The following is a 22149-nucleotide window of genomic DNA, read 5'->3' as shown; positions in this document are numbered from 1 at the left end:
CAGAATCACTTGAAAATTTTCACTGCCCCTTTCAATATGACTAAAGATAGATTTGGACAAATAAATAAATGTCCAATTCAGTGAATTACCCAGTGGTGGGTATGTATCTTGTTCTTTGTTGAATTATGTTTTGTTTTAGTGTTGTAGTAAGTCCTTCCTGAAGGGGTCCACTTGTGATCCCCGAGGACGTAGGATGTTATAAAAGTGAAGCTACTGCAACTAAAGAAAACTCCTTATTCTCTCTCCCAGCCATATGCATTCCAATCACTCTTGTACAATGTCAAATAACAAGCTTTGAAGTCATGGAGTCTTCTGTCAGTAGAACTAATTCTACTAATTCACTGTTCTTTCTTTTAATGCACATAACTATTAATCTGCATCAGGCTCCTTTTTAGCCTAAAAAAATTCTAATGCCATAACAATCTCACTTATCAGTGTTTCAAATTCTAGGAAAAGTATTCTTGTTATTACTTGACATATGTGCAACATTTAATGTCTGTTATTTAACTGCTGTTTATTTGCTCTTTGCCTTTCAAATGAATTGTGACATTTTCTTTTCCATTGTCTTATTAATAATGATCCAAATGCATTGTGGGAAAAATAGTCATCTCTAACTACAAGGCAATAGAAAAACTCCAATTCTGATTGCACAAGTGGAAATTCAAAATGAGACTCATAAATTTGGGTAAAAAAATCATTTATTCATTTGATGCATTTATTATGTCCCATGTGCTAGTGATTGGGAATATAAAGATGATATGATACACTGCCTGCTCCCAAGAGGCTTAAGATGTAGTCGAGTGAAACGGACATATGAAAGAGTAAGCACACGAAAGTATTTCATGAACTAAGGTGGTAGTATGCGGAGGAAGGGAGGGAAGAATTTTCAATTCCGTCCTAATAGACTTCATAGAAAAAGTGTCTTAAAGCTTTGTGTTATCAAGGAAAGCAAACCACATTTTCAGCATAATCCTCATCCTTTTCACTGAATAGTTTTACTTTTAAAAAGCTATCTTTAACAATGTTTTGTCTCTATGATGTCAAAGCAATCTTTTAAAAAAATAAAAATTTGAACAACTCATTTTTTGGTTTACCAGGATGTTCTTTTTCAAACCATTTGGTTGATAATTACAATAAGTAGTTTGGGCATGATTTAGACTTAGTCTAGATTCTTGCCTAGATTCTTAGTCTAGATTCTTAGTCAAGATTCTGAAAACCCCAAACTCTGAAGTTACCGAGTTTGCTCCCATTATCCAGCCAGGTGATTCCCTCAATATAATTGGATTCAGTTCAACTATCATTTGAGTATTGTCTTGTAGCTATGAAAACATACATCTGTCTGTTTGTTTTTAGGGCCCAATATAAATTCTACTGTTTTTAGTTTATATGTAGGCCTAAGGACAAGGTTTTGCTTGCAGATTTTTTTCTTTGACTTTTCTTTCAGAGAGGAAACAGAATGTCACTAAATAATAAGGGGAAATAAGCAGGAGTTCCAAGAAAAATGAAGGGAGAATGAGTACAAGAAAGGTTGAATGTTGATTTACCACTTTTGAAAAATACAAAAATCAATCCTGGTTATTAATCTTGAAATTAGCTAAGCTCTAGGCTTTTCTTATTTTAAAATTTGAGAGTCCCCTTTCTCACTTCTCATTTGTCCCTCAACATAAAGAGTTCTGCTCCCACCAGTTCATTTTAAATCACTCTTGACAAGGTCACAATAAGTACCTTGAAGATAAACCCAATGGATCCTTTCTATCCTTCTTTTATTTGAGCTTTTGACAATTTTTGACCTCACTGGCAACACCTGTATTCTTGAAACATTGTCACCCCTTGACTTACATGATTCTCAATTTCCTTTCACCTGTTTGGCCACTCCTTCAAAATATACTTGTAATACTATTTCTTTAAAATGGGTGTGTTTCAGTGATTGGTCCCAGGCCCTCCTCTCTTCTTACTTTATACTGGGAGTTCTCAACTTTTTTTTTCTTGGAGGCACTGATGCCTTTGAGGATCTAAAAAAAAGCTATGCACTTATTCTCCAGAAAAATGAACATAGATGCATACAAAAAAGGTTTTGTGCATTATTTAAGCTGGTTCACAATATAAGAGACCCTCCCCGGCTCCATGCAATTTGGTAGTATAATCTTCACTTACCATCGACATGCTAATTTCCAAATTTAGATTTTCAGCAAAGATCTGTTGTCCTCTATGTCAGACTCTTATATCCAACTGCTTATTGGACTTCTATCACATGCCCCCCAAACACCTAAAACGCAACATGTCCGAACTATAACTTGTCATCTTCTTTCCCTAAACCGTACCTCCTCTTTTTTTTTTTTTTTTTTTTTTTGCGGTACGCGGGCCTCTCACTGCTGTGGCCTCTCCCGTTGCGGAGCACAGGCTCCGGACGCGCAGGCTCAGCGGCCATGGTTCACGGGCCCAGCCGCTCCGCGGCATGTGGGATCTTCCCGGACTGGGGCACGAACCCGCGTCCCCTGCATCGGCAGCCGGACTCTCAACAACTGCGCCACCAGGGAAGCCCCCGTACCTCCTCTTTTGTTTTATATCTTAGGACATGGCACCACCAACAATCCAGTTATGTCCAGAAACCTCTCCTTTCTTGTTCAGAAACCTCTCCTATCCATCACAAGAACTGTGAATGCTACCTTCAAAATGTCTTCTCCGTGTCTTTGCAAATGCCAATTGGATTATGTCACTTCCCTCCTGGCTTCACAGCATCCTTCTTCTACTCATAAACAGATGTACCATCAAACCTGTTTTATAGTTAGAAGAAAGTTGATACAAAGAATGTTTAACTGGCTCTCTATAAGCCCCAAATCATTCACTAAAAGGACACAGAGCTAATATCTTCTGATCTTGTCCCAATTTCTTTTTTATATGATGAGGGTTGTATTAACACCTGCCTTTCCTAGGGTTTTATGAGAAAAAAAAATGAGGCAGTAACAATTCTAACAACTTCTATTTGCATAGTGCTTTGCAACTTACAAGATGCTTTCATATATGTTTCTTTGCAATGAATGTGAGAGTACTTTGAAACACTGAAACTACAAGATAAATAGAATATTTAAAAAATGTTTCTATGTAATATTTCATATATGAAAGTCACTGAGAATCAAGGTGATAGGACAGGAAAGAGAACTAATGTTTCTGAAGTTCAACCCTCAGTAAGCTCTTTCCTACTGTCAGCCCACCGCCCTATGTATAGCTACAGGTCATCCCGGAGAGCCATGGCCCCTCCCATCTGCAGATGGGCTAAGTAATTTTAGCGTCTAGCTGCCTACACTGGCCCTTGAAAAGTCACATTTAGTAGAATCTTTAAAAAGCATCCTCTTTGTTCAGAAACTATTCAATCTGGAATATGATCTCTCTGTGACTTCGTGCTACTTGTGGCAGTAATTTTATCTTTTAGTAGAAAGGCTGCAATAATATTATGTCCTTGGAGGAAAGTGGGAAGGGAAAAAAATTTCACATCACAGTGGATGACTCAAAACATACAAAAATTAATATAAAAAACCTTTAGAAAAGGCATAGAAATGTATGTACAAAACTGTTCTTTTCCTTTTTTTAAAAAGAGTGTTACTTGTCTTTTATAGGAGATTTTGAAAAACTTAGGGAAAGCTACTTCAAGCTGGTTGTTTAGAGGAGACTGACTTTGTAGTGGGAAAATATGGGCCTTGGCATAGTTTAATCCTCCCCTCTCTCCACAAAGTGTGACCACATCTTTCTACTTGACCCGAAAGCCAGAGCAGAGGAAGAGGCGATGGGACAGGAAGGCATGAAAAGTGCTGGAGACTGGTTTTGTACCCATGTCTAAACCAAGAGATTCATGTCACACCAAGAAAGATCCAGGGCCTTTGCACTGGAAACAGCAGTGCTGAAAGCAGAACCTGAGTGTTGCAATGTAGGGGGTCCAGGCTCCACTGGTGTCTACAAAACAGCCGTGGTATGTAGATAGAGGTACGACCACTTCTATGAGGCTAATATAGCCAGTTCCAGAGCCTTCAGAGGGATAAGTAAAAGGTCCTTTCAACCCTGCAATCACAGTCACGACGATCTCAAATTTAGACTTTTGACATTATTTCCAAATGAGGTCACACATGCAGCTGCAGAGCCATACTGCCAGGATTGAAAGAAGTTCATTGTGTCATTTTAAACTAGTGTCTTGCCACTGAGACATCACTGCGACAGCTCAAAGTCCCTGCATCTCCCACCTGAATTATTGCAAGAGCCACTGGAATTATGTCCTTACCTCCACCCTTGCACCTCTACCACCTGTTCTCCAAGAAGCAGCCAGAGCGATTCTTTAAAACGCAAATGTCATAACTCTGATGGCAACCTCCAGTGCCTTCCTATCAAACTTAGAATAAATCCAAGTTCCTGGTTCAGCCTATACAACCCGGCGTGATCTGAACTCGAGCCACCTGCCCTATCTCCTTTCGGTCAGCTTCCCTGTGCTCCAAGCAGACTGCTCTTGCTATTTCTGGAACATGGCAGAGATGTCCCCACCTCAGGGCCTTTGCATTTGCTGTTCCCTTGCTTGAGAAACTCTTTCCCCCAGATATTTCATTGCTTCTTCCTTTCATGGAGATCTTTCTTCAGAAAGGTGTTCTCTGCACAACTTACTTAAAAGAACACCTCTGTCACTCTCTATCCTTAAGGCAGGATGCCTTAATTTTCCTGCACACACGCACATCCACATTTTTTTAGCTTATTTGCTTTTTATCTTCCTCACAAGAATATAAGCCCCATGAAAGCCAAAGACTTTGTTTTGTTCACTGCTGTATCTCTTGTGCCTAGAATAAGTGCCTGGAGCACAGTAGGTGCTCAATAAATATTCTGGGGCCTGAACAAATGAATGGTCATTGAATCATAATGGCTATGACATACTAAGAGTTAATTTATCTCTTGCATATATTTTGTAATAAAATCACTAAACTGGTAAATATAGATGCTGGAACATGGTAGTTTAGGGAGAGCTGCACCCTCTCCCGCCCCACGCCTAGCTTCCTGTCGCAGCCTCCTGTGCTGCAAGGGGCCGCATGCATACATATGGGACAGTCCAGCTGCTTGTCTAAGCCCTGGTCACACTGCTTCCACCCAGCCACCCCTTACAGCAAACTGCCACCCTCTGGAAACTCCTTCGGCACAGGGCATGTACACCAGCAGCAGGCCTGCCCTGCTGGGAACAGACTGTTTGGGTGGGGAACACTGGTGTTCTGGGAATCTGAAGCAGGGTCTCTAAGGGAGAGAACGGGCTACAGTGGACATCTCCTCCCGTGGTGGGAGGGGCATAGCTGAGGGACAAGTGGAATAGGATCCTTTAAAACTATCTAGCCACTAGTCACTTGTTGCTATTTAAAGTAAATTTTGAATTAATAAAAATTTAGTGAAATGAACCATTCAGTTCCTCAGTTGTACGAGTTACATTTCAAATGTTCAGCAGCCACATGCGGCTAGTGATGACCAGATTAGTCACTCTGCAGATATACAGCCTTTCCATAATCGCAGAAATTTCCAGTGGACAGCACTGCTCTAAATCATGGGCCCTTGAAACCTCCTGCCCAGGTTTAAGTGAAGTCTTCTATAAGCTTTGTTAAACCAACTCAGTTTCTTCAGAAAATATTTATTGCGCATCCACTGTGTTCCATGGGCTATATATGAGTTACTGGGAAAGCAGAAAGGGACAAGGCACAATTTCTGTCTTCAAAGAGCATGCCATCTCGAGCAGTCCTGTAGCTGAATCACAGACAGAAAGTAAAATGGTCATAGCCCATCACATGATGGAATCTTGGCTCTGGTTCTATTTACGCAGCTTCAAGCAGAACATAGGTGTTCTCCTCAGGGAAGTGAAACACAGGAAAAATGGTGTCAAAAAAGGACAAAAACCAAGCCAGCAATATGTAAATCAAAGGAACACTAGACCCAGCACCACTTATGTAACAGAAACTTCTGCCTTCTAAATTAGACTAGGTGTTAGAATGACAGAAACTGGCTCATCTTACTTCATGAAGCTTGTTTTGTCTTGTTTTTTAGAATAACTGAAGAGAGAAAGCACAATGGTTTTTTTTAAAAAAACGCATCTTCGAAGTTTTATGTCTTTGTGGTTTAATGTTTTTCTGGAAAAACCTATTTGTATTTGTAATCCAAAATTTCCCCCAAGTATGTATATATTTTTCATGGTTTCTTTCTTCAATTTTTTTGCCCCTAGTACAGAACACATAGAAAATTAGAATTCAACTAATCATTCATGTTCCCACTCAAACTGTCCTGAGGAACCCTGTTTTGAAAAAAATGACCTTACAAAGTTAAGCCTGGATTCAGTTTTCTGAATTGGACCCATTTTATTCTGGCAATTTTGTTCCTTTCTCACAAATGTATTAGACAGTCTTGCACAGATGTTGTGTGAGAATAAAGGCAAGGTTTGTATAAAAATGCTTCCCTGAGCTTCCCGGGTGGCGCAGTGGTTGAGAGTCCACCTGCCGATGCAGGGGACATGGGTTCGTGCCCCGGTCCGTGAGAATCCCTCGTGCCGCTGAGCGGCTGGGCCCGTGAGCCATGGCCGCTGAGCCTGCGCGGCCGGAGCCTGTGCTCTGCAAAAGGAGAGGCCACAGCAGTGAGAGGCCCGCGTACTGCCAAAAAAAAAAAAAAAAAGCTTACCTGACTTCCAAAATAGTTTCAAGTTTTCCTTCTTAGTATTGCCTAACCGTCAAATCTAAAACATAAAAGAATCCTCCCAGAAACTCTCGAGAAAACAAAAGTCAAGGATAGGTTCCAGGACTTTGGGACTTGATTAAGTTTACTTGATCATTAGTTTTGTTTATGCTCCTAATTAGTGTTAAATTATTAACTGATTCTTCATTTCACAGAAACTTTTGATAATTGGCAGCTGTCAGGCAAGTTTGAAACGTTATTCTGAAAGTGTGAAGACACATATTCAAATACACATTCTCTCTTGGGGGTGAGTGCCCCGGCCAACAGAACACCATGCCTATTGCTGTAAATTATTTTATCATAAATATATCATTATCATAAATGCGATATTTCATCCAAAGACATTGTCTAAATTGCCATTTATAATCTATTAGCAATTCCACACATGCTACTCAAAATAGAGTTTTGCCCTTGTTTGGTCTAGATTCTATACCCTGGAATTTCCGTATGCTTCCTAGTGGTACACGTTATATATTGTAGCATTGTGTGTCCACACGACCTTATGAATTTGTATTAAGTCCACATTCACATTTCTATTATTGCAGAATGTCTATTCAATTTCAAAATGTTTATTTTCATAAATTTTAAGCATATTTAATATGCACAGGCAATTAAACCCTTTAATATCATTTTCTAATGGACTAAGGTTAATGAGTTTATTCTGGAAACATTACAAACTAGTTTAATTCTATTTCTATGGCCTACAAGGAAGATTTATTTGAGGTGAAGAGAAATTGCCTTTGGAGAATTGGTGAATGTGTTTCACTTTCAGTAAAATATCAGAAGGATAATAGCAATAGTTCTATGTTGAGATCTTTATTTTTTTTGGAGATTCATAAACTTCTCCAGTTGGATCCCTTTTCTTCATAAATGACATAGATCTGTAGAATATCATTGTTACTGTCATGATCTATTAAGTACATACTTTAATTTCCTTTCAGCATAGCATCCTAAGTTGAATTGACAGCTCAAACTATCATTTATCCTGAGCACCAAAAAAATTTGTGTGGTCCAGAAAAAGTAGCTATTCACAAAGACCTATTTCATTGTAACATTAGCTCTGATAGAGTAAAAACAAAACTTTCAAATTTAAAAATAAAAGACCAGGAATATACCATTATTTTGCCCTGTATCCAGGCATATTGGCTAGACCAATTTTTTTTTTTATTCATTGCCCAAACCTCAAGTTCTAAAAATTTAACACACCTCTGCATTTTTAAGAGAGGTTTAATATGTTGTTGAAAGAATATGTCTTAAAAGAAAACATCATAACAAGTTTTTCAAGAAATAAATTCTATCCTTGTCTACCTGGTTGAAACAGTTGATGAATTTATACACAAAAATCAGTTTACTCATCTCCACTACTCTCTCTCTCTCAATGTGCCCAGTAGTTCTAGGATTCTAGGCTTCTAACTTGGTGATCCAGAACTTTGATTCTGTAAAGAATCCATGTTTAAGAAGTATAACACACTTGCTTTCCTATTAATGTTATTCTGGTTAACAAGTCCACTAGAATTACCCCTAGAAATGAAGGCAACAAGAAGAGTCCTAACTGCCCCTCTTTTCTCCATATTACACTGATGCTTGCCAAACTTCATCTTTCAGTACTCTGGGATACCAGGTATTATGACATTGCTTTGTTTTGGGGAAAGGGGGTTTGGAGGAAACAAAGGTTCCAATAATTATGGAATGAAAGTTTGAATGAAATAAAGGATTTCTCAGATCTAATAGAGCAGAACAGGTCTGCCTGGTACATGAAGATACTTAAGAGAGCTCAAAGAAGGAAAATATAGTAGGCTTAGCATACAGTAGATGCTCAAGAAATGTTTGGATGAATGTATAAATGTATGAATAAATGAACAAACAAATGAACAAACTGAGTTTGAGAAATGTTTACAGACAAACATACTACTTTATGGAATTTTTCTAAGGTCAGAGAGCATTTCTAATTTATATTTTCCCAATGCCTGCAGTATCCAATAGCTTCACGTAATCTGTGAACACAAAATAAATATTTGCTATCATTACCTAAAAAAGAAATGAAAACGTTTGACTTTTTAACACTCATATTCTTTAAAGTGGCGTATGAAGAGAGCCCCACTCCCCTTTACACTTGTTCACTCATGAACTAGTTTTCAAGGGAATATATAGGTATCTTTATAGCCAATACAGTTGGATGTGAGTTGGGTTAATGTTATAAAAATGAAAGTGATAACTGCACCAAGATAGCACATTATCTATGGCTAATAGTTTAACTATCCGAAATATTAGAGAACCATATTATGACATGTGGGCTGCAGGAAGGATATGATGCCCTGAGACATTCTCGTGGAGGCTCTTTTCGGTGGGAAGAGAGAGAAGCATCCTTGACTCCAGGTCCACCTTCTCTCACTGGTGGCAAATATAGTGCCAGCTTCAACACCCCACATCACTGCTCTGAGAAGACCACAGAATAGACCCAAGTGGGTATTGCCTGGCTACCTCTGTCTCCCTAGGAAAATGCCCTCGAGAGCAGAGGATTCATTATGGCATTGGCAAAACACCAGCTCACACCAGCTGTGCATGGCACTGCCCAGCTTCCTGCCCAGCGGAGAGGAATAGACCGGGTCAATCTTCCTCTGCAGATTTTCATCAACTCTCTGCTAATCTAGAGCATTAATTCTTGGACTTCTGGGAAAACAGAATTGTTTAATCCTGAGATCTTAAAGGCAAACATCTTTCTTTTCAAATCTACTCCTGGAATTTGTGAGCTTTGGAAAGTAACAGTCACAGCAGAGTTGAAATATCCACTTTTGGTAAAGGCCAAGTTAGTGTTGTGAGTTCCATCTATTACCTGTTATCTGAATGCACCAAATCAGGAGGAAAAATAGAGGTTAGCATGGGGGGCAGGGTGGGAATCTGTTACTTCAGTTAGATTTACAGGGAGTCCTTGTAAACAGGGTGCTAAAAAGTGTGTTGGATTTTTTTTAACCTTTTGTGACACACAACAGAGCTGTGAAATCAGTGAATTAAATAGTTCCAGTCCCCTGGGCACACATGAGCAATAGCATAAAAATGGACAGCACCCATTATAACATTACTGTTATGGAGCAGATGGACAGCTTTGGTTTCAGCCTTTTGTCCTTATTTCAGAATGGGGCAGAACTGGGAAACGACTGTAAATTTTCTCAAAAGAGATGAATAGGAAAGCTGTTAACTTTTTTCTTATTAAAAAAAGAAGCCTGGAAAAATTCCAAATTACACATTTTGCAGCTCTTTGACTGCAATTCTTTCGCTTTTGCTGCAAAACATCTGTAGGTGGTTAAGCATTTCCCACCCTCATTCCCCAAAATGGAATATCTCATTCCTGGCAAGACATCTAATGCCTGAGAAGACATATGTTTACCAAACCAGTTCCCTGCCATATGTGTCCCACAGTTTCTCCAGAGCATGATGCATGTGAGCTGATTGGCTTAGCTTAAGAGACTCAGAGAAGGAAAAGAAGCAGGAAACGGATGGAGAAAGAAGTAAAAGATGGGGAAAGAGTGAGAGAGAGGAAGAAGACGAGAAAGGGGAAGGAAATTAGAATTTTTTTCCATTGTCCTTTTAAAACTTAATTTCTTCCGTTTGCAGTGCATGTTAATAAGAAAATTTCCAGTCGTATTGCAGTCGGTTTTCTACTACTAGGTAATTTCCAAAGATATTGAATGCCAAAATAATGAGGGTATCATATGGATGTGCCGTAACACTTGAGATAGTTTGATATCTAGTCATCTCCGACTTTATTTCTATGATATGTGATAAAATTATCAAATAAAACAAACATTAATAACCACTTGAGTTTTAATTTTGGACTCAGAAAAAGTTAGCATATTTTGACAAATTCCAAAATAGAAAACCTCAAATGCAAATAAGCTTGCTGGACCAAATGAGTAATTCTAGCCATCAAAGGGGAGGATAAAGAGGTTGCTTACATAGTACTTAGATTCACTGAAATAACTGTAAATTTTAAAATAATTCTGCAAAATAATAAAAACATCATTTTAGCAAGAAAAAATAAGGCTGAAAAGGAAAATTTATACTTTTTTGAAAGTTTCTATTCTGCACATTAATTAAAATATTCTAACAAAAATATAAGATATAAATGGGAGCAAACCATTGGTAGGAAATCGCTTCTAAATGTTAATAATCAAATATATTGATAATCCCCTAGAAAAGATGTTATTTAAAACAATTTTACATATGAAAAGTAATTTGAAACATTCAAAAGGACAAAAGTCTAATATAAGTATTAGATATAAAACTAATATTGTTAATTATTCAATCTTGCACAGCCAAATCACATTACTTCTATGATGAAAAAAATCTAAGAGAATTTACAAAGTTTTATCTATTCTAATTTTTCTACCATTCAGCCTCTTTACAGTCAATAGGTAAACTGGGGTATAGCTGTGGAATAGCAGAAATGTGTCACCACAAGCACACAAATTCCCATCAAGTTTATGTTTCATCTTTTGAAAAGCTTTTACTATTTAATAAGATTTGGTGTCTTGCCAAAAAAAAAAAAAAAAAAGGAAGGAAGGAAGAAAGATCTAGCACTCTCCACCATGTTTTGATGTTGCCAAGGATTCACAAGTATGGGACATCACTTCCACCAGTAAGTAAACAAGATTCTCAAAGAGCACTTGGGAGGACATACTAACCTTATAGCATTGTTAGCTGTGGAGAGCTTTAAATAAGCAAATGCTTTGTGGTTTTAATATAACACATACTAGTAAGAAGAAAAGGAAGTTAGATTAATAGCCACTTCTATGTGTTCATTCAGCAATTTTAGAGGAATTTAAAATTGCATAAATCTTTTTCTTCTCTACTTTCACATTGCATATCAATTATGCTTGTATCATTAACAGAAATTGCCATTAGAATTATCAGTTCCTGTTTTCTATGGCTATAATAGTACTGCACAAGTACTAATTATTTCTAAAGAGAACAATAAATGTTCTTCATGTTCTATGGGGGTCTTTCAGCAGATATTTGGAAGGTTACACTTAACATCACAGCCTTTAATAATATTTCATGTTTGTGTGGGGGTTTTCTTTGCTTTGCTTTGTTTTTTGTTTGTTTGTTTGCTTTTTAGTTCCTTAAAAGCAAAGTTTACTACGCATTTCAGACTGGAAAGTTAAAATTTCATTACAACAATGAAAACAGGTTTGCTTGATTATAGAAAATCAGTATCTTATAAGGATGAAGGAATGGTGATTAAAACCTTTAAAATTGGTTTTCAAAAGAGAGGAAAAATACATGGATTATTTAGAATGGACTATTTAGTTTTGTGTATTAAATTTAGGAATAAAAGTCCGTCCTTTAACTTTTGCAACTTATATGTGATGAAAAAATTCTGGTAATCGAGATAGCTTCAACTTTAAATACTTTTACCAGACACAGAGAATTACGTGCAATTATGTCCGTGTGTGTCCTGTGAAAAAACATGCACACCATTCTTTTCTGAGAAAGTTCCTCCTCTATGTAGTTGTAGAGAGGTCCCAACACAAGACATTTTACACATTCCACTAGGTTTGTTTTTTACTGTTTGTTTGTTTGAATGAGTGGATCTACAGTTGCCAAAGTTACCAAAAAAATTATCTAGTGAGTTACATAAACTTTGCTTAAAATAATGCATAAAGCAATGCAGATTAGGAAAAAAATCTGTATTCCATTACAGTGAAGAACTGAAATTGACATATTAGATTAAAATAGTATAAATATTGTACAACTTTATAAATTGTCTTTCTCTAAGTTTCCCAGCAAAGGGTAATTAATCGGGGCAGGGAATGTAGTTAGTACCCTTGATGAAGGTAAAAATGTAGTTGAAATATAGATGTACAAATGAAAAGATTTTGCAATAAATCTGGATCTACAAAAATCACATGGGAAAATTCAGATTTGTTTCTAGTCATTCCAAATAGATCTTTCTCAATTTAATCTGTAAAAGACTGTTACACTGCAGGCCTACATAGGAATCACTGCAGTTCCTTGTGGGGACTATCTTATTTCCATTCTCCAGATACGTTTCCTCCTTTTTCAACTGTTTCAAGAATTGTGAGTAAGCAGGGCCCTAAAATTCAAGTTCAGTGTGCAGAGAGTTAATTTAAATTTGATAACAAATGGCTCCGCTTTTGAAATGAATGTAGCCTGGCAACTTCAACTGGGAACCCTTCGAGGGCCTCAATTATGTATGCAGCTTCTTTGAGAAATAGTTTCACACATCTGACCCAAGGCCCACTATGTTGTTGCCATGAAATAAAACTGTACGTGGGCATTGTTTCATTTCTGTACCGTCTACTCACTGCCAGGCTCCACTCCCTCCCCCCACCCTGCGCATGCATGTACACGCACACACTCACACAAACTCCTTTATTGTCATTCTGCTTCTATTTTTCTAGTAGAGTGAATGTATCAATATAATTATCATAAGCATAATGGCCCCTGATTTCTTTTTTTGTTATAAAAATATTCTGATCTTAACTGCCAAACTGTTCCGGTCAAAATCAGGAGTGGGAAACCTAAAAGATAAGGAAAGGGTTAAACCACACACCCATTTCATTTTTTTCAAAATGGCTGCTTTGTCTGTGTGCATACACCAATAGCAAATGTCCTTCTGTTATTGTACAGCCAATTTGATGTGTCAAGTATTCATATGCTAATAATGGTACAGTTTCTCACTTTTTCACAGATAAATGGTAAAGATTGTTACAGACAGTGAAACACAAGAATAAACAGCTTTTATTTCAGACGCGATAAATTACTTTCCATTCAAATAACATGCGACACACGCTGCTGACCATTTTGTTTCTATTCACTGTTAGTTTGCCTTCTGGGTGTGTTTTTTTAGAATAGTTTGAAAATATTTAACAGATATGCACAGAGTTGTTACTAAAGACTTGATTGCATTAATTTGCTTTGTAGTCATTTCATCACTGGAAGATCATTTTCATGCTCAGTTATTACAGTGGGAGAAAGTTTGATGGAAAATCTGACACTGTTTCCCTAATATGGTACAATCAAGTCTTTTTAAAGCCGGGTAATGACAGTATTTGAAGGATGGATATCTTCCTCTCCAGGTTAGCAGTAACGTCATTTAGTAAATAAAATCCCTTGCTAAGAATATCACCGAAAAAAGAGACACTTGAATGAAATGTAAGTTGTTCTGTCAGAACAAAGTGGAATTATTTGGTTTTCTGATGCATAAATATGTCCTTTAAAAAAGGCTGAGTAGGTTAAATATATATGATTAAAACATACATATATATTGTTAGAATGGACAAATTAATGCAAAGATGGGGAGCTGGGTGTGTGGACGTGAGAGATAATTAACTAGTCCTTAAAGAAATATTATAAAAAGAACGTACTCATGAACATGCAGGCACTGATGACAGAGTTGTAAATCAAAAGAAACATTTCTGATTTTTTTCCACCAATTTAATGAAAATGTGCTTATATACTCTTGAGTTGTAACACTTTCCTTTAGGGACAAAAATTAGAAAACTCAGAAATGAAGCTGATGATTCTTCCAGCTACTTCTTAAATTCGCTTGATTGTGCCTAGATCATTTGTCTGAGCTTTATGTATGATCACTATTTAGTTTATACTGGGTCCTCTACAGTTGTTACCTGTGCTTGATGTGGTTGTATCTTTTGATGGGAAAGCATACAAAATAAAAAAAATAAACACAAAGCAAAGTAGCTGGATTCACTACTAGGCTGAAAGATCACAGCTTTTAAAAGTGGGTCACACAAAAGTGTTTTTTCCTAATTCCTCAAACTTAAATACATGCATGCACACACACATGCGTATACACACATAGATCCAGACAAAATCAGATTAGAGAAGTTTTAGAAGCACAACCCTTGATCATGTGAAAGTCTACCTTGAGACATTAAGGATTCCAAAGGTAACTATGACATCAGGTCAATGAGGCTGCAGCTCCCTAATAGTGTAATCAGCAGATTGTAAATTTTTTGCACAATTCTAGTACAAAAGCTAGCCATTTAAAGGCGGTCCTATAATTTCAGGCCTTTTCTCCAAGTTCCAAAATACCAGAGATGACTATTATATCATATCAATGAAGAATAAGGAAGGCAAGTGACCAATTTTATGTCAAACATGGACAGTCAAGGGGATTTTCTGCTAAAGAGCTATACGAGAGAGCTAATAAAAGTTGTTCCCCCTTTCTTCCCCTCAAATGCCATTGTTAAACCTATAAACTAATAGGGTCAACTTTCAATATCTATTTTAAATCTTCCCCTTTATATATGTTAACATTAGTTTGCTACAAGAAGAGTAGTTAATGGCAGATGAGATACTAATTTTTACTTTATGGGACACACATCAAAAAGTGACTGTAAGCTAATTTATCAAAAGTGAAATAAAGTAGGACACCAGTAACTATTTCAAGAATTAATTTAAAATGTGATATATGCCACACATGCTGCATTACTCAGATTGTGTTATTAATTTAAATGTTTCTTAACTAATTATCAAGACTAAATGGAGAAGTTTTTACCCATTGTTTCTCTTCTCCCATCTCATGTCTCTTTATCCTTGTAAATACAATCAGGCCTCACTCAGAGCTCTGAATCTTCCATTTTCTCCCTGTTAATTCTTTAGTGTAATTAGCACGTTGGTCAGAAACACAGGAATACACAGCGGGATTTGGGATTTCATCACCTATTTTGGTAGGGCTCCTATCACTTCACCCTCAAACACCATTTTCATTTGCTTTGGGAGTTGCCTTTTTAAGTACAGAGGTTTAAATTACTAGCTCAGGTTTTATACAGTGGACACATAGTTGCTAGGGACTAGCACAGAATGTGTCAGCTGCGTGTGGTATTTGATCTTTCATGATACATTCCTGCACACCAACTCCAGGCAAACCGATCTGGGCTCAGGTAGTGGCAGCCTACCCTCATTCACAAGGGTTTCATTCTAACTGAGGTTGCAACAAAAAAACAAATAGAACGGAATGCCAAAACGTTTGAGGGGCTGCTGATGGGCGGGAGGAAACAAGGCTTTTGTGTTCTTGCCTCAAAAGGTACAGGTTTGAGGTGTATGTTTTAATACATCCTGTAATTTACACTGACTGACTAATTTTGAGGTAAGAATTACAATTTTCTTTTTTCGAGAAGTATGAGAATGGTGTTTTGAGGTTTTGAGTTTGCCTGTGCACAACTTTTCTAATTTGTTTATATTCTCTGCCCAAAGTTTTCAGCCTGTCATTCAAAAGGAAAAGTATTAAATAGGCAGGGCAGCACACAAAAAATGAAGGTATAGCTAAATGCCATAAAAGTCACTGAGCTTCTCAGTTGAGTAAAATTATATTCAAGGTCTGAGGATGCTCTCTCCACGTTGAACTGCCTACATCTGTCTGTTGCTACCAGCTGAATGAAATAGTGCGACACGCTTACTTCTTTTTCTTGTAATCAAATCAACCATGAGGTGTTTCATATTTTGGCAAAAATGACACTCTGCAAAAATAAATTATCTATACTTGTGTGGTCTAAATGTCTCTTTCTTGGATCTCTGTAGATGTAGCAGTGTTTCTGAGTATCACGCCAGTGCATAGTTTAGGTTTTTACACATACGAAGGAAGATGGAGACTCGAGGCAAAGATCAGCATAAATCATGTGGGAAATCTTACATCTGGCCTTAAATATCTGCATATTTTAAGCAAGAAACTTATTTCACCTTTATCTGAAAGTGGATTTAATTTTGGATTTTATTTCTCCACAGGCTCTATGTTACTAAAATATGACGAATTTGTAGATGTGTCATTATAAATTTTATCTCAAATAAATGAAATGCAGTGTGAATTCAAGTCCACGACTATTAGGATAAGAAAACATTCTCATTAAGGGCAAGTCTACAAATATTACATGAAATGAAGAATCGAGGCATTATCTGAATAATGCAAACTCCAAACAGTTACTCTTGAAACATGCACTGGGCCCAACTTACCTGGATAAGTATTTTAATGATTCACTTTCTTCATATCGATCCAACCTGACTGACTGTATCTGAATCGATTCACCCGTGGTTTGAGGGTCATTAAATATGGCGAACGTAACAAACAAGCATATCCCTCAGGCTTTCAGATTGGTATTTTCTGCATCCATCTTTGAAGCAGCAAAATCCCTACCAGGAGAGACTCTCTCATATAGGCCGAGAGGCAAGAGATCAGGTTCTTATGTCCTGTGCGCCATATAGAAAAGCTGATGGTTTTGGTGGTTTGGGCCATAAAATGAAAGTCATGTTTTTTCTTCTGTTCAGTCAGGGGAATGAGAAGTCCTGTGAGACAACAACAAGCAGAGCTACAAAGGAGAGCAGGACTAATGAAAAGAGGGTAACAGGCCTTCTCTGCCTGCTCCCACGTTGACGTGCCACCCTGGATAGCTCATTAGGGTACTCAGCAGAATACAAAGAGTCCTTGAAATAAGGCTTCCTTGTTCCAAAAGAGTGAATTCATCACCTCATGCATATCCAGGATAGGAAGCCTTTCTCCTTGGAGTCTGAATGAAATAACCTGTAATCATGTGTATGGAGATGTTGCTAAACATATTTGTAACCTCAAAGAGGTCCTCATTCATTGGAACAGGAACAAGCTCAGAAGAAATGGATTTTCCCAAGGGTACCACTTCTATTTAGTGTGTTAGTACCTTTGTAACCTATTGGACTGAGGACACTGTGGGAACAGTCTACAGAGACTTCACCCTTTACACAGAGAAAAGGAATCTAAAGGGATAGGAAGCTTGTGACAAAAAAAAAAAAAAGAACAAAAGTGACTCATGTAGGTCTAATGGAGCAGACACCTAACTAAGCAATAATTACAACTTCTCCATGATTCTGTCAGAGGGCCAGTCCCAGGCTGCATTTTGGCACAGAGTGTTAGCGTGTGAAAATAGAAGTCATTCTAAATAGAAGGGAAGCCCAGGAATTCGAGGTAGCATTCGTGACTGGATTACACTAATGGCAACACAGCCCTTTGACTTAGATGAACGATATTCACGTGTGTCTTGGCGATGCTGCTTTCCTCTTTTAGGTTTGAAGTTAAAAAGCTATAGGCTTAGTCTTACCTGCCAGAGAGAACAATGTGGCTGAAGTGACACAAGCCAGGAGAGCTTTCCTGAATAAAGGATGCTGTACTCAATTTACAATAGCTTGAAAATAACAGTGATTAGTAGAGGTGGTAGAGGAGGAGACATCCTGTAGCCTTGTGCTGAAAAACTGCAAACCTTTCGGGGCTAGTGAAAATTCCTGCAGAGCTTCTCTGGTTAAAGTGAAACGGAAGGACTTCAATCATGAGAGTGATCTCACTCACAAGGGTGAAATCTTGAGCGATAAAACAGGTACTTTAGGAAAAACGTCCTATCAATTTAATTTGAGACTGAGTTCAGCAACTGCTTTCGGGGGCTGGCTGCCCCAATATACAGTGATACACTGAGCAGTTCCTGTTTCTTCCTTGTTGAAGCCAGTAGTGAGTGCGAATGCTTGAGGAGAATAAGAATGCAGATTTCTACTTTACACGTCATTTTAGATTGAAAACTTCTTACAAGTATTATTGCTAAAAATAATTGTTTAGGTCAATATTGCTCAATTGGACTCATTTTTGGATAAGCTCCAAAGCACATCTATTGGGAAAGTAAGGCCCCTCTGCAAGAAGAGTTCGTCTGCAGCCTGGGTCAGGCGGCTCCTGCAGGAATTCCACCTCCAAGCCTACCCGTGCCCCTTGACGTCCAGGAAGGTTTGCAACCGAGCAGATGCTTTACATTAGCAAGTGGACAAGCTATTGGCTAATCCTTGGCACTTATTTATCAACATTCCTATACCAACTCCGCACACACACTCTTGAGGCCATGTGAAATATGACAGGATGAAATATTCAGTCATTATTTCTCAATTTACATTTTACCATAATTAAAAAGGAGGCATCAATGAAGACTCTAGATGTAACTCCAATTTTAAACTCCAGTTGAAGGTTCAGTTTTCATATTAAGAAAACCATAATTATCCAATCTTTAAAATATGTTGCTGCCTGAACATTGGGAAGACTGGAAGAACAAATTCAGTGCTGCTAAATGTGATATGTGTGCATGTATAACTTGGATAAAAATAAAGAGCAAATTTTAAGATATAAAAAAATAAATAAATGTGATATGTGTGGACACACATGCATACACACACATATATAGTATATAGATATGGATATAGGTCAATGTATGTGTATATTCAGATATGTAGATAGTAGAGATGTAGGTAGTTTTTTGTTACACGTAAACTTTAAATAACCAGAGATTCTACTTCAACTATGTGTTTTAAAGTGTGTCCAAGTGTGTAAAAAGGAAGAAAATCAGCAACCACTGATTATTTTTATGTAGTTTGTGTGAGCATTGGTGAGAAATCCTATTCTGACTAATGCCAGAACAATTAAAATATATTAGGTTTTAGATGTACAAATGTTTATCACGATCTGGCATTGTGAAAACAATAATACTAGGATCTATAAATGTAAACTTCCTGCTATTCGAGGAGGTATATAACTTTAAAAAATCGTAATTTTAAAGGATGTGACTTTGAGAATACAAATTTTTCCTGGCCCTTTCTAGCTTGATGACAAAGAAAGGTAGAAGTTTTTTTTTGCTTTTGTTTTGTTTTGTTTTGAAGAAATTCAATAGTTAGGGACTTCCCTGGTGGTCCAGTGGTTAAGACTCCACGCTCCCAACGCAGGGGTCCCAGGTTCGATCCCTGGTCAGGGAACTAAATCCCGCGTGCCGCAACTAAGACCCAGTGCAGCCAAATAAATCAATAAATATTTAAAAAAGAAAAGAAATTTAATAGTTAGAAGAACTGTGCCTACTGTCTGGTAGGTTTCGGATGTTTGAAAAGGAAACACACCAACTGATAGGAGGTACCTTTCTCAGTGACCCAAGAATCTACCTGGAGGAAACCAGGAAGACTAATGGAGATGAGCGTGGGAGCGTGATGTGTGACTTGTGTAAAGCAGAAGGAAGAAAGGAGCCTATATTCTCAATTATCTTCCATCACACAAACACATGGCCCCAAGAAAGAGACACAACAGGATCATATCAGGAAAAAGCCACAAACCCAGAACTCCATTTTTGGCAGGGAAGGAGAAATCCTGATCCCTTGCTAAACTGACAAAGTGGCTGGAGATAGCTGAATGTTTTTAACATAGAGAATTATCTCAAGCAGTGTTTTTATTAAAATCAACTCCAAGATTAATGAAAGATATTTTAAATGCCTAAAATCCTAAGATTCTCTTTGGATGTGTTCATTTTGGGGGTGATTTTCCTAACCAATCATAAAGTTTTTAAGTACAAAACTGAATTTAAACCCAGCTGATTAGAATAGTGGGCTAGAAGCACATATACTTTGGAATCTACCTCTTATTACTAATACATTCAAGTATAGGAACATTATAACATGCAAGGTCTTCCAACTAAAAGAGCTTTCCTGTAGGTATCTAATTTAGAGACAGTATTGTTAACAATGTTGACATTTAAGTGGCCAAAGCTAAAGCTTTGCAAAGAACATTCCATTACAATAAATGTGAAAACCTACAGCTTTTCTTGGTGTTGAACTTAACGGAATATAAGTATGTTGGTTGACAGTGTGAAGGTTGAAATGACTTTCATAACTAGAAAGTTTACCTGATAATTTGAACAAAAGGGCCTCTTAGAGAAAAGTCTTCGATACAATGGAACTACAATAGCAATGGAAGATTTATGGCACATGAGTCTACTTTCTGAGTTCTGCATCTGAGACCAGGGTTAGTTATACAAGCTCACACTTTCTCCTTCATAGAACTAGGCCACTTTCAAGACTCCAGCCCTAGTCTGCTACAAAACTAGTCTAATTGGATGCCACATCAGATTAAACAAACATTTCTATACCTGAGTGGACCATACCATCCACGAGTCCCTCCCCTGACCCCAAAAAAGAAAATCCAAACTTCTTTCCTTTCTGACTTCTCTGTATTCCAGTTGGATCAGCTGACAAGTACAATCTGTTTTTAATTTTTCGTAATACTCACTTCCTAACCTTTTATCCATGACTGCCATTATACTCAAGTCATACCTAAACTGTTGATATTCTTCTGAGAAGTTTTTCTGTCTTTCTCCACTCTATTGAGCTCAAGACTTCACTGACAAGTTAATCCCCCAGAACTTCACTTTTAGTTGGCAACTCTTTTGCTAAAAACCCTCAATGTCTGTTCACTCCCTCCTAAGCCTGGGAAACAGTGACTCCCACAAGCAACTGATTTCCTATTTCTTCTCATCACCACGGTCTGAGTCTCTGAAAATGCCTGGTCAACCCAGTTCTCCTTCTTTACACAGGCCATTACCCTCTCCTTTCTCATCCTCTTTGTTTTCAGTATCTCACTTGGGTACCAGTTCCTCCACAGATATTTCACTGACATCATCAGTTCCATCTGTCTTCTACCTTACTTCGTATATAAGCTTCATCAGGGCAGACTTTGCAACTCAGAGATTACCTGTGGGGCTTCAGCCACAGGAATTCATCAATATTTCTAATTTGTTCATTTTAACAAATGAACAAATTTGTTTTCCTCTAAACAAATATTTACAGGAAAACATTTTATGCTATCATGATTTCAAAAAGCAGTGAGATCCTAAAAATTCATGTAAAATGGAATTACTGATTAAATCACATATTTAACATAGAGTAGGGGTGAGTGATTAAAGGAAGTCTGTAACAAATCATTTTAACAACAAAAATTAATTTGTAATATTAATAATCATTAGCAGATAAATTTGGTTTGCTAAAAATTTAAATATTCACAAATAAGTTTTTAAAAATACTGGGTCACGGGAATGCCTTGGCAGTCCAGGGGTTAGGACTCTGCGCTCTCACTGCAGAGGACCCGAGTTCAATCCCTGGTCGGGGAACTAAAATCCCACAGGCCGTGTGGCACAGCAAAAAAAGAAAAAAGAAAAACAAAGATACTAGGTCATGATTTATAATATTCAACAACTGCATGATTTGATTAAGTTTGGGAGTTAAGCAAATACTTTCTAGGATAAATTATTATTCAGCAGAAAGAAATTATAAGATTTTAAATTAACTTTTAATTTTAACAATTTTAATGATATTAAGATCCTATTTAGTAATTTTAATGACAACAAAAATTAACATTTGTATAATACTTAGCAAATTTTTTAAAAAATCTACTTTCAAATACATTATGTAAGTTGGCCTTCATAACAACATTTTAGGATAAGTAATGAATAGGATTCCTATTTTAGAGATGAAAAAAACTAAAGTTTTTTCATATATTCATAAACTGATTTGATTCTCAACACTGAAGGCTGGTTGTTCCCATTCTTTATCTTAGAGAAGAAG

The 22149-nt window shown here is 37.3% G+C and overlaps 1 non-coding gene across 1 annotated transcript; it reads left to right on the top strand.

The window, feature by feature from the left end:
* Window positions 1-19448: 19448 nt before the first annotated feature.
* TRNAG-CCC (transfer RNA glycine (anticodon CCC)) lies at window positions 19449-19521 on the top strand. The gene has a single exon. It is a non-coding gene; the product is annotated as a tRNA-Gly (tRNA).
* The last annotated feature ends 2628 nt before the right edge of the window (window positions 19522-22149 follow it).

This window comes from Aethalodelphis obliquidens, unplaced genomic scaffold (assembly GCF_003676395.1).
Source record: "Aethalodelphis obliquidens isolate GAN/ISIS:26980383/991018 unplaced genomic scaffold, ASM367639v1 scaffold4, whole genome shotgun sequence".
NCBI classification, from domain to species: domain Eukaryota; kingdom Metazoa; phylum Chordata; class Mammalia; order Artiodactyla; family Delphinidae; genus Aethalodelphis; species Aethalodelphis obliquidens.
Note: the sequence above shows the minus strand (reverse complement) of the source record. Positions and strands in the feature narration are given on the sequence as shown.